Raw genomic sequence first — 12,816 nt, 5'->3', positions numbered from 1 at the left:
AGTTAGCTCCCTTTGTGCAGCCAGTCTTAGAGGTTCCACAAGCACTCTCTCTTACAGCTCATCTGTTAGAACAGTCACATGATTCTGGTTGCAAAGCAACCTGGGAATGCAGTCTTTCCACTGGGAGTCATTACCACCCCAGTAAGATCAGAGTTCTGCTGTAATGCTGTGAGGAATAAGAATAAAGTGATTCTCAGAAGACAAATGCTATAAGAGAAAATGATCTAATATAGGTAAAATATTTGGTACAGTCCTGATAAATAGCAAACCCCGAATAAAAGGTGAGGGTAGGGAAGGAAGGGAATAAAATCTCTTATCTTCACTTTTGAATTATTATATAACTGGCTGGTCTTTGTTGCATTAATACGGTGTTCCCCAAACCTTAGTCATTTCTATACCATCTTTGTGATTTTCCCATATTTTGGTATGTTGTGTTATTATTTAATATTTTCTGTAAATCAACTTGACTTTTACTTAACTTTCAGTATGCTGTTCCCATAAATAGGAAATCAATATTCCTCTAATAAAATAAAAATTATAAATACTGCAATTAAAATATTCATTTCGGATATGACCTAAAACCATCTCAGAGGCCACATTTTAGAAAACATTTCTCTGTTGAATGCTCTGGAATAAATGACTTTTGTGATTGATTACCTCAAGTTGGCTTTGGCCATTAATCAATCTCTGCCGCCACTTACTTGCTTCATCTAACACCGTACAATGAAGATTATTCTTTAAATATCTTTAGTAATTAGCAAAACTGGCATTTTCTTTAGGTTCAACCAACCTGTAATGAGAATTGATGGCAAGAAGGACATGGTTATGGGACTTTAAGAAAGCTGACACATTCCACAGCTTTTTATTTTCTTCTTCAAAATCCAGACAAAATTATACTGAAAACTAACTATAAAACACATTGTCAACTTCAACTATGTCTTCCATTTCTTTTCTTTTCTTTTTGAGCTCTGATTTATCTTTATTTAACTTTTCCCACCAAACTCCTTGACGTGATATGTAGTGTCCTCCAAGATGCCTCCCTGCAGGCCTCTGCACACCTTAAAGCTCTATTCCCCATGATCAGAGCCGTTCTGGCACTTTCACGTTGCTGTTGGCATCGTGGTTACCCCGGCTGGAAACTGGCAACTCTGCCTCCTGTCCGAGTGAGAAGTGCTAGACAACAAAAGATGGTACCGGGTAAGTTGGCTGCCTTTATGCCGGCTCCTGAGAGTGGACTCCACACCCAAAGGACTTGGCTCGCCACCGTTTATAGGCTGTGTGACCTTGGGGAAGTACGGTACCTCTCTGTGTCTCAGTTTCTTCCTCTGTAAAACAAGAATAGCACATAATACTGCATAGGGTAACATGAAGATTCCGTGGGTTAACACAGATAAAGCAGCTAGAACGGTGCCTGGCACATACTAAGCTCTCGAAACATGTTAGTTATTGTTATTACTAATCTCCAAACAGTGAGCTCTGGATTCAGGCAAATGTGGTTTCATATCCCAGCCCCACAACTCACTAGTGATAAGTCAATAGGTCACATTGCTCTCCCACGTGCCACGGAAATGGTGTTTCTTTATCCATTTCCCTAACAGACCTGCTTTTTCACATGCTAAAGAGCACAGGACCAGGGTAGTAGGAAGTAAGCAGACAAACAAAGAACAAACTCTAGATGTCCTCTACTCCAGCAAGCCTACACAGATGCAGTACTTTACAATTCCTTAGGTAAGTTTCATTCACTTTTTTTTTCAACGTTTATTTATTTTTGAGAGGGAGAGGGAGGGAGGGAGGGGCAGAGAGAGGGAGGGACAAAGGATCCAAAGCAGAGTCTGTGCTGAACGTGCAGAGCCTGATGCGGGGCTCAAACTCATGAACTGTGAGATCATGACCTGAGCTGAAGTCAGATGCTTAACCAACTGAGCCACCCAGGCGCCCCGCATTCACTTTAAATATAGATGTTCTGCCATAGATTTCCCCTGCCTCCCAAGACGTTGGCCAGGAATATGGAAGGTGGATTTATGTAAACTTGGAGAAGTGCCTCCTAAATTTGCGTGACCGAGGCACCTTGCCACCATCACTCTAGCCCCGGCCCTGGGGCAAGAGTACCCCTGGTCTCATGCTGACTTTGGACATTAGCCAGCCACTCGGGAACCTCACAGTTGTTACCAGTTCTGTCCTTTGCGTGTTCTGCTACTGCTGACATCAGTGCCTGACCCATCCGTGTCTGGTCTCCATTGATGATGACCTAGAGGGATTCTCACCCCATCTCTTGCTAAAGCTGCTGAGTCCCAAGCACGTCTTCCATCCAAATCCCAGAAGTAGGCAATCCACCTCCATCCTCTGTCATGCAGGCTGATGGCCCCCAGACCACAGACCACTGGGCACACTCTTGGGTGCATGCAGAAATGCTGGGGGTCCCGCCGCACTGCAAGGACACTGAAGGTGACTTAGAAAGCTAAACATTGGCCTTCTCTCTGCTTAACCATGCTGGGCTGCCAAGCTTCCCTTGGTATGGTTGTCCCCCAGTGTAGAGCAGGGCAACCTGGAAGCAGTCTCTTCCCTGAGCCCCAAATGTGCCTCACGTCCAAAGCCTCTGACCTAGTCGCCTCCTCAACTAACCCCACCACCCCTACTCTGTCCAGCCCAAAGTCCAAGAGGGGAGACTAGGGCCCACGTTCCCAGCCCTGACTCTCTTGCCACTTCTCCCCACAAAAGCCCTGGCCAGAGGAGCAGATCCTTCTGTTCTCCCGATCACACTTTGCCCTAACCTCATCCTAACCTGGGACTGGATCTCAAACAACCTAGAACAGGTGGAAGAGTTTTCTTCTCCACTCCATGAAAGCAACCGTGATCTAAATCTTCCAAGTTGTCCTCTTGATACGCCTATAATTAATTAATTACTTAATTATCTGCAAATCTCAGGCTAAATGTCAGCAGCTGATGAACTCATTCTTTTGTCTTTGCATTTCTGCTATAGCGCTCCTAACGCCCCCATCTCCCACCTGACGTGGGTGAGTGACTCAGGACTTGTTGGGCATCAGCAAACCATAGGGCACTGCCAAGGAAAAAAGCGCAGTAAACATTTTGTTTCAAAATATTCCCCCTGTTGCATTTACTGCCTTGGGCAGGTTTCATAATTTCTTGACCTTCAGTTTCGTTATCTGGAGAAAAAACTTCTAACGGTTCTAAAGCATAGGGTAACCGGGATGATTAAAGTTTTATGTATGTACAGAGACATGTGAGCCAAGGGTCACAGTGGCATTATTCGTAATAATCCAAAGCTGGAGAAATTTCAAATGCCCAGCAATTCACGATGACACAAACAAAAAGTTGTGTAACTACGTCATAAAACACTGTTTGGCAATAACAATGAATGGACTGCTCGTACACGGTACTCCGTGAGTGGCTCTCAAAAACTTAGGCTAAGTGAAAGAAGCCAGACTCAAAAGACTACATACTGTACAATTCTATGTATGTGCCACATCCAGAAAAGGCACATCCATAGAGACAGAAAATAAGGCAGTCCGGGGCTGGGGTTGGAGGTGAGATGGACCGTAACCGGGCACAAGAGAAGAACTTGGGGCAACAAAAATGTTCTAAAATTGGATTGTGATGATGGCTCTACAGGTCTGTATTTTACTAAAATCACTGATTTGTACATTTGCAAGCAGCAAAGGTTATGATACAATGCTATCTCAATGAAGTTACTCTTGTTTTTGTAAGTTTGAACTTATTTTATTTTTTATGTTAAATATAATTTATTGTCCAGTTGGTTTCCATACAACACCCAGTGCTTATCTCAACAGGTGCCCTCCTCGATGCCCATCATGCACTTTCCCCTTTCCCCCACCTCCCATCAACCCTCAGTTTATTCTCAATATTTAAGAGTCTCTTCTGGTTTGCCTCCTTCCCTCTCTGTAACTTTTTTCTCCCTTCCCCTCCCCCATGGTCTTCTGTTAAGTTTCTCAAGATCCACATATGAGTGAAAACATATGGTATCTGTCTTTCTCTGCCTGACTTATTTCATTTAGCATAATACCCTCCAGTTCCATTCACGTAGTTGCAAATGGCAAGATTTCATTCTTTTTGATTTCCGAGTGATACTCCATTGTAGATATATACCACATCTTCTTTATCCATTCATCAGTTGATGGACATTTAGGCTCTTTCCATAATTTGGCTATTGTTGAAAGTGCTGCTATAAACACTGGGGTACAAGTGCCCCTATGCATCAGCACTCCTGTACCCTTTGGTGAATTCCTAGTAGTGCTATTACTGGGTCAGAGGGTAGCTCTATCTTTAATTTTTTGAGGAACCTCTACACTGTTGTCCAGAGTGGTTTGCATTCCCAACAGTGCAAGAGGGTTCCCATTTCTCCACATCCTCGCCAGCATCTATAGTCTCCTGATTTGTTCATTTTAGCCACTCAATGAAGTTATTCTTAAAAGTGTGTTTATATGTGCATGTCCCCACACACGGTGCCTGGCACCGGGTAATCACTTGCAAGATATTGATCACATATGTTACCATATTATTGAAATGTTTATTATTGCTATTAAACTCTCATCTCCCATCACTTCCATGGCTATTGTCCTGAAATAACTTGAGAGCTATTTATGTTTAGGGGATCATCTGCTCACTTAAAATGCCTATTATCAAATTTTTAGTATGTTCAAAAATTCCAGGAGCTGCAACAGAAGGTTAACAAATGCCCTCATTATTTTACTATACTTGAAAAGAAAAGGCGAGCATATATTTTTAGAGTGTTATTAGAATTTTCAACCGTTCTTTTGCCTGTTGTGAAAGTCAATTTTCCAAATCACAATACTTGAGACTATAAATTAACAGATAAATAAAAACCAAAGCATTCGGCACACCTGCTTCAATCAGGTGCTGCAGGCTTTTTATAGAATGTTAATATTTGTACCCTTCCCTTTAGTTTTGATAATAGATGCTTTTCCCGTGATGTTTAAAAGCATAACTACATCACCTACTTAGAGCTTGTAACCATTTTCTTGCTATTCATAAGGTAATGTCTCTTTTAGCAGAAAAAAGAAAACTGAGGCACATGTGCAGCTCTCATTCACCAAGTACTCAGACACATCCTTATGCTCTTTCCCCTCAAGGAAACTTTTTGGTTTTACATTAGGTATGACTCACTGATCTACATTCTCCAGGGTCCAAGCCCTCTTTGGCTTCCTCCTCATTTGGCCTGTTTCCAAAGTCCATTCCCTTGGTCTCCCCAAACTGGTCCCTTCCCTTTAGTCAGCCAGGTTCCCAACTTCTCAGCCCTTCCATCCACACACATCCCTCTTACCACCTGCCAGTGAGGTTTTACTCCTGCTGTTGACCCAGCTACACATGCCTTCACTCCTCCAAGTCCAACCAAGTGCATGGTGACCTGGCTTCAGACTCCCCTCTCTGTCTTTCCAGCTCTATCCTGTAACTCAACACTCAGGATAACTTACCTTCTATTATCTGACATGCATTTATTTCAGAAGTGGCAGTATTTTTCTCTGGCATTAATTGGGTTACAAATTCCTCAAAGATAAAGACCAGTGCTTCTACTCTGAGAGTTCTCTGTTCCTCTCTCTCTCTTTTTCCATCTCTCTCATCTTCCTGTCTCTCTATCTCTGTCTCTCTCTGAGAGGTGAATGCCTCTAGCTCAGTGGTTCTCAAAGCCTGGTCCCTAGCATTAGGGTCACCTGGGAACTTGTTAATAATGCAAAATCTCAGGCTCCACCCCAGAGCGACTGAATCTGAAATTCTGAGGATAGAGGCCAGAAATTCATGGTTTCACCAGCCCTCCAGGTGACCCTGATGCACACTTACATTGGAGAACCACTGCCCTAAACCAAGTGCCTGTGTGATGCAACACCACGGTAACTGGGATCAATGTGCTACACACTTTGAAATCCTCACCATGTTATCCATATTTCTAAATAGTCAGTGTCCCCATTAAAAGACCTCTTTTGGGGTGCCTGGATGGCTCAGTCAGTTAAGCACCCGGCTTCGGCTCAGGTCATGATCTCACGGTTCATGGGTTCGAGCCCCACACTGAGCTCTGCATTGACAGTGCAGATCCTCTGTCTCCCTCTCTTTCTGCACCTCCCCCACTCTCTGTATCTCAAAAATAAATAAATATTTTTAAAAATATTTATATATACAAAAAAATACCTCTGTCACCTGCCAGACATTTGGCCTTTACTATAGCCAAACACAAAATGAGGATTAAAGCAAATCAACTGGTTAACTTCCCAGTTTCCAGAGCTGAGCTGCCATCATTACTGTCATCAGAGATGCTGATGGAAATAAAAAGTACCTTTGGTGAGAACCATCTTGGCATGTGCTTCATTGAAAACAAAGACTGGAGAGGGTCCCCTCTGACAGGTGGAGAAAGATCAGTATAATAGGGAAGATCATTTGCAGCAAAGCTTTCACCAGGACTTAGAAAGTATAGAGCAATGGTTTAAAATTTGTCTTTATTTAGGGGTGCCTGGGAGGCTCAGTCAGTTGAGCATCCGACTTTGGTTCGGGTCATGATCTCGCGGTCTATGAGTTCGAGCCCTGCGTCAGGCTCTGTGAGAGCCTGGAGCCTGCTTCAGATTCTGTGTCTCCCTCTCTCTCTGCCCCTCCCCCACTCATGCTCTTAGGTATGAGCATGAGCTCATACCTCTCTCTCTCTCTCTCTCTCTGTCAAAAATAAATAAACATTAAAAATTTTTTAATTTTTCTTTATTAAAAAAAACTGGAGAAGAGAGAATAGAGGGTCTCTTTCAAACAGTAGACATGATGAGTATATTAGCAAACTATAAAGGTATATTCATCTCAATTTTTAAAAAAAACTCCTTTTAAGGTAGTGCTCTTATATTACCATTTGGAATCTCTAAGAAGACATCTCCTTTTCTGTGGTCTGAAAACAATACACTTAAAAATTCTCTGAAAAAGAAAATAAGAGTGGAAGTAAAAGCATTTGCTTTGACAGGGTAAGCTTTTACAGATATTAGGAAGGAAGAAGATGGGGATCTAGGGGAGTGAAAGCTATAAACATTTGTTGGTTGAGCACTGCTGGTACATAAGGCTCTCTGCTGAGAGGTGACCACCACCTCCACCAAGAAGCCAGCATGAATCCTCAACAGAACTACAACAAGAACCTCCTAACAGCCTTCCCTGCTTGCGTGATCGCCGGGCGTAGAGTAGCGGATGGACTTCTAAAACAAGGACCAGCTCACCTCACTCCCTGTCCAGCACCCAACGCCCAAGGTTGCTGTCACACTCAGAATAAGTCCACAGTCCCAACCTTGACCTCCTCCACCCTAGGTGACCCGTGCTCTTCCCACACTACCTCTAAACTCTTGTCCTACCTCCTCTTCTACCCTTCCTCCCTCCACTCCACCCTTCCAACCTCGCCGCTGTCATTTAAACACACCAAACACATTCCTACTTCAGGAATCTGCTCTTTGCATCTTCTGTTCCTTCTGCCTGGAACTCTGTTCCCTCCACAACCACAGAGCCACTTTCCACCCTTCCTTCAGTGTCTATTCAAATGTCACCATAGCAGAGAAGACACATATGCAGAACAGCACATGCACCCCTCCCTTCACTCTGTGTCCTTCATTGTTCTCATACCTGATGTATTACATTCTTATTTTTTTTATCCTCATCTTTCTTGAGAATATGAGCCCCATACAAGCAGAGATTCTGTTTTGTTCACTTCTATGTCCTTAGCACCTAGAACAGTGCCGGGCACATAGTAGGTGCTCAGTAAATATTTGTCTCATGAAACAGTTGTTAAATGGATGAGGGAGTATTAGGTGCTAAGGATACAAAAAGGTAAGCAAGAGATCCCTGCCCTCGATGAGCTCACATTTGGGTTCATATTTATGTCCTTTTTCCACTTAAGAAATTAAAATTGGTGGCATTTGTCAATTCTGCAACATATCTGCTTTCATATTTGGAAAATGTGCAAACATGTAAGTACCTGAATTGTTTCTATAAACCAGCTGGTAAATCAAATTCATAAGGACAATCAGTTTAAAATTCTGTCTCCCTAAAAACCAATTTGTCACCGCTCACAGGAAGTAGCCACATTACTTCACTCTGTCTGTTGGGGGAGCAGGTATCTAGAAGTTACTTAATAACTGGTAGGTGATTTCCTCAAATGTTAGTCCCAAGAAGACAGGAGTGATGCACCTTTAAATGCTTCTAATTGCCAGAAGGTCAACAAGATTGACAGTTTACCTAATGCGTAAAGTACTTCATTTTATAAGTGATTCCCTGGAGAGCTGGAGAATACTCAATAACCTTTCTTCCACGAAGGCAAGCCAAAGAATTGTTACCATTAGAAATTCAGTTTGCTCATTAAGTCAGAGGAGCATGTTACCAGACTGACGTCAGCAATATTTTTTCCTCTCTCTTGGTTTCTTTTAATGAAGGTAACATTGTGAAGACATTCTCTCCCACTTTAACCAGTTGTGGGATAAAATGATTTTTTTTCCTCCAAGTTTTTATTTAACTTCTAAGTGATGAATCACTAGATCCCACACCTGAAACTAGTATTACCCTGTACTTTAACTAACTGGGATGAAATGATTTTAAAAACACTCACCCTTCAGATAAACCTCACCTCTGTTCCCTTGGTTACTGTGTTTTTATAGATTGGAATCATGAGATAACAGCTTTTAGCACAAACCAGGACCTGTTGGTGAAATATTAACCAACCATTGCACAGCAAGGCCCCTGCAGAACCTAACTCAGGACATTCTTTTCAAAGGTCTCCTGTGAAAATAGGTCCAAAGATTTCAAATTAGGTAAGTGAATGTCTAATAGAAGAAATTCTTAGACAAACTTAAAGATATAAAATACCACAAAGGCTGAGGGGCACCTGAGTGGCTCAGTCAGTTAAGTGTCCTACTCTTGATTTCAGCACAGGTCGTGAGCCCATGGTCATGAGTTTGAGCCCCGCATCCGGCTCCCTGCCGGGCAAGGAGCCTGCTTGAGATTCTCTTTTCCCTTTTCCTTTGCCCACCCCCATTTGCACTCTGTAAAAAATAATAAAATAAAATAAAATAAAATAAAATAAAATAAAATAAAATAAAATAAAATAAAAATAAAATATCACAAAGGTTGAAATCTGAGCCTTTGTGAATTGACTCCTGGTGAGTGGGCAACCCCTCTCTGCACATTCCCAGAGCGAGGGGCTGACCTCGCTGCATGGATTCCCATCTCCCTGGGAGGATGCCACCCACAGGAAAATCTCTCCCATGCCAAGCCAGGCAAGGGGGTTTTCTGATGGGAATTGGTGCTCCAGTCCTCCAAAAAATGTGTGCTGTAGTGAATGATTTGCTTTCAAAGTTTCCTCTGGACCAATAACAGCAAGTCTCCTGCCACTAGTCTGGCATTAAAGATTGGTCCAATGAGAGTTTTGTTCGGTCACACCCAGTGTTCATCCCTCAGAGTCAGAAGCCAGAAGGCTGCTTGGTGACACAACTCCTTTCCACAGAGGGCTCCACTGTACTTCCAGTCCTGATGGCTTCAACTGGAGAGAAGTTCCAGTGTTCAAAGCCTGGGCATTAAAGCTCCACCCCAGCAAGATGGGAAATCAGAAGCTCTAGCAACTATTGAGGGTCCAGGCATTGGATGACTCAGGGGCATGACTTTCTGCTCTGAGTAGTTCTGTTATGCGGTCCCCTGAGCTCAATGGTACAGAGCAGAACCAAGGACACATGCACATCCTCAGCAAGCACTTCAAAAAAGGGGGGTGTGGAGTTTTATTGCCAGAACTTACCACGATATGGACTACTGACATTGAAATAGAAGAATGGACAGGGAAGAGGGGAGATGTGTGTGGATAAGAGAGAATGAAAATCTTTTGCTGGCATGCCAGTGAAGGATTCAAGCAGCGTAAGAACCTAAGATCTCTCAAATTCCCTGGGGTATAAAGAAAAAATAAACATGATGCAAAGGTACCCTAAATGTGAAGAAAGATAGACGTTCCAGGTTCCCAGGGAGACCAGGTTAGGCACTTGGGGAGCCTCTCCTCTCAGTAATAGTCTGATGCTCAAGTTGCTTTTTGTTCTGCAAGATTTGTTGGCAATATTTCTAAATATGTAAAATATATGCATTTATAAGATCAAAGACCAACAGACTTTATAAATAACAGCAAATAACATTAAGGAAAAGACTTTTAAAATATTGGAGGCTACCTTGGGGGAAGATTGTAGAGTACCCAAAGTTTCTATGGACATAAACAACCTAGAGGGAGTTGGTGGTCCCAACATATAATGATTACAGGAATACCAGCCTACCCCCAACAGTTCCCCAGTGAAATATCGCAGCAGCATGAAATCAATTCACATGAGACTGGTCTTTGTCTTAATGATTCAACCTATTATGAAATGTTTTATATATTCATTCAGAGGCCTCTGCCTTATCAGCTTAGGTCCCTCAGCGAAGTGAAGGAGGTGCTCAACCAGTTAGCATGTGGGTTCTGGATTCAGCCAAACCTCAGGGTGGACTTCAGCTCTACTACTCATGAGCTAAGGGCTCAGGTAAGCTCCTAACCCTCCAAATACTGGTTTCCTCACATACTCCAATTATGCCCACCTTACAGATATCTTTTAGAGTCATTATAAGAGTTAAAGGAAACAATATGGGTAAAGCATGTGGCACAGCGCCTGAAGGAGTGTCAACCCAAGATATTATTGACAGAGAAGGAGCTATAGGAAGGGTTTGATGGCTCTGAACAATAGACGAGTGAGAAATACCGTCCCCCAATGGAAAGAGGAATTTGGAATCATTTACGGACAAGATTGACTGAAATTGTTTTTAAGGCTAACCCTGGCAGGTAGACTCTGAATCTATGTCTTACTCATCTTTTGCCTATACATTTCCAAAAGTCAGCTAGGGGAAGAGTTCAGCATATCTTCAATTCAAGCTGAATTGAATTTGAGAACTAGGCAAGACTTTGGACTTAAATCTATCAGTATTTTATCCGACTCGAATACCTACATCTGTTGTTTTTCATTTTCAACACTAAGTGGCATATTTAAGGGCTGATTTATTCCCTTATTTATTTCACATGACTAAGAATGGCGTGTGAAACTGGCTAAATTTTTTAAATGACTGTGAAATAGTTCCCATGTGTCTACAAAACATCTGTATCCCATGCTGCAGGGGAAAAGAAAAGGAGACCCCCAATTTAGAGAGGGGGGAAATCAAAATGGGTACACAAGGCATCCAAAAAATCTAGGAGGCGTGACATGGCCTTTTACAAAGAAAAGCAACAATAATGTACTCTTTTAAAACAGACAAAATATCTCTTTAAAAAGCTAGCTTTTAAAAAAAGGTCAGAGAAGTTTAAGGTTTACTCAAGTGTAAATGTCAATTGGAATAAGTGATACCTGTGAGAAAATGGGGAGACCACTGACCTTTTATCCAAAAGAAGGCTAGAAATGATGTCTAAGAAGGGTGAAGGGAGGGAAAAAATTGTAAAGATTTTGAGCAAGGGAAAGAAGCAAGAATGAAGGAAAATCTCATTAAAATCAAAATCGCACACACACGATGCTTTTAGTTGCCAAGCCATATAGAATCTGGTGAAACTTTTTAAAAGATGATATTTTAAGTTATTAACTGATCCACTGATCAGGAGAGATTTTACTCAGGTCTCAACGTGGTCCCAGATCACCTCTTTTAACCTCAGAACTGGGCTTCCTTCTCAAATATTCTTGTCCCTGGTAGTCCCAGAAACGTCTATGTTCACACTTAAAAATCCAATCACTGTGACCTGGGGGATAGAGCGTGCTGATTGACTTATGCCCTTCAGAGCCTGTCCCTGGAGCTGAGAGTTAGGTCCCTCCCACCCAAACTACATGGCTTGGCATACTGTGATCCATAGCAAGAAGATGGAATTAGAGGAAAGGACATAGGTAAGCAACAAAAAGATATCCCCTACCCATAATGAATAGGTTTCTGTTTGAAAACAAGCATCATGCCTGTGACTACGCTACCCTTTCTCCAAAAGTTTGAAATGAAATGACTTGCCTTCTTAAGAGAATAGCATTCAAGCATTCTTGCAAACTTCACAACCTTATCACAAGCATTATTTATAAGTTAAATAAAACTGTATAGAGAATTAAGATAGCAGAGAAGTAGGGGAAACCTAACCTTGTCCCTCAAACACAGCTAGATAAATCTCAAATCATTCTGAACACCCAAGGAATTGATCTGTGGACTAAAAGAACACACTGCACATCTAGAGGGAGAGAAACAGCCACATTATGGAAGGTAGAAGCTGCAGAGAGTGGATTTGGGGGAGAAAAGAACTGCAGGTGCTGTGGAGGGGAGGGAGCCCTGATGACAGAGAAATAAGTGAGAGAGAGAGAGAGCACGCAGAAGTAGATTATTGCACAAGAAAAACTCTTCCCCAAAACCACTGACTTGTAAAAGGATAGGGGCTGACTACCACAAGTTTGTGCAAGCCGTGGAGCTCAAAGTCGGAAGTTTTAGAAGTCCATACCATCACTGGGATCATGCCTGGTAGGCTTAGTGGTGCTCTGGTGCAGAAGGAGGACAGAGGCCCAGAAGCAGGCACTGTGCTCTGAGGATCACTGGGTCACGCAGGGAGAGATAGTTTCCCTTCCTGGCAAGCATTTGGGAATGGTGGCATGGCCTCTCCAGGGACAAAAGAACTGGTGGGAGCCAATGTGCTACAAAGGAACAGACACCTGCCAAGGGCAACAAACCTTTCACTGTACTTTACCATAAGCAGTGAATCACTGCACAGTGGTACAACTGCTTTTCTGAGACAAACTG

The sequence above is a fragment of the Panthera onca genome, chromosome A1 (assembly GCF_046562875.1).
Source record: "Panthera onca isolate mPanOnc1 chromosome A1, mPanOnc1 haplotype 2, whole genome shotgun sequence".
Lineage (NCBI taxonomy): Eukaryota > Metazoa > Chordata > Mammalia > Carnivora > Felidae > Panthera > Panthera onca.
The sequence above is the reverse complement of the archived record's forward strand: the minus strand, read 5'-3'. Positions refer to the sequence as shown.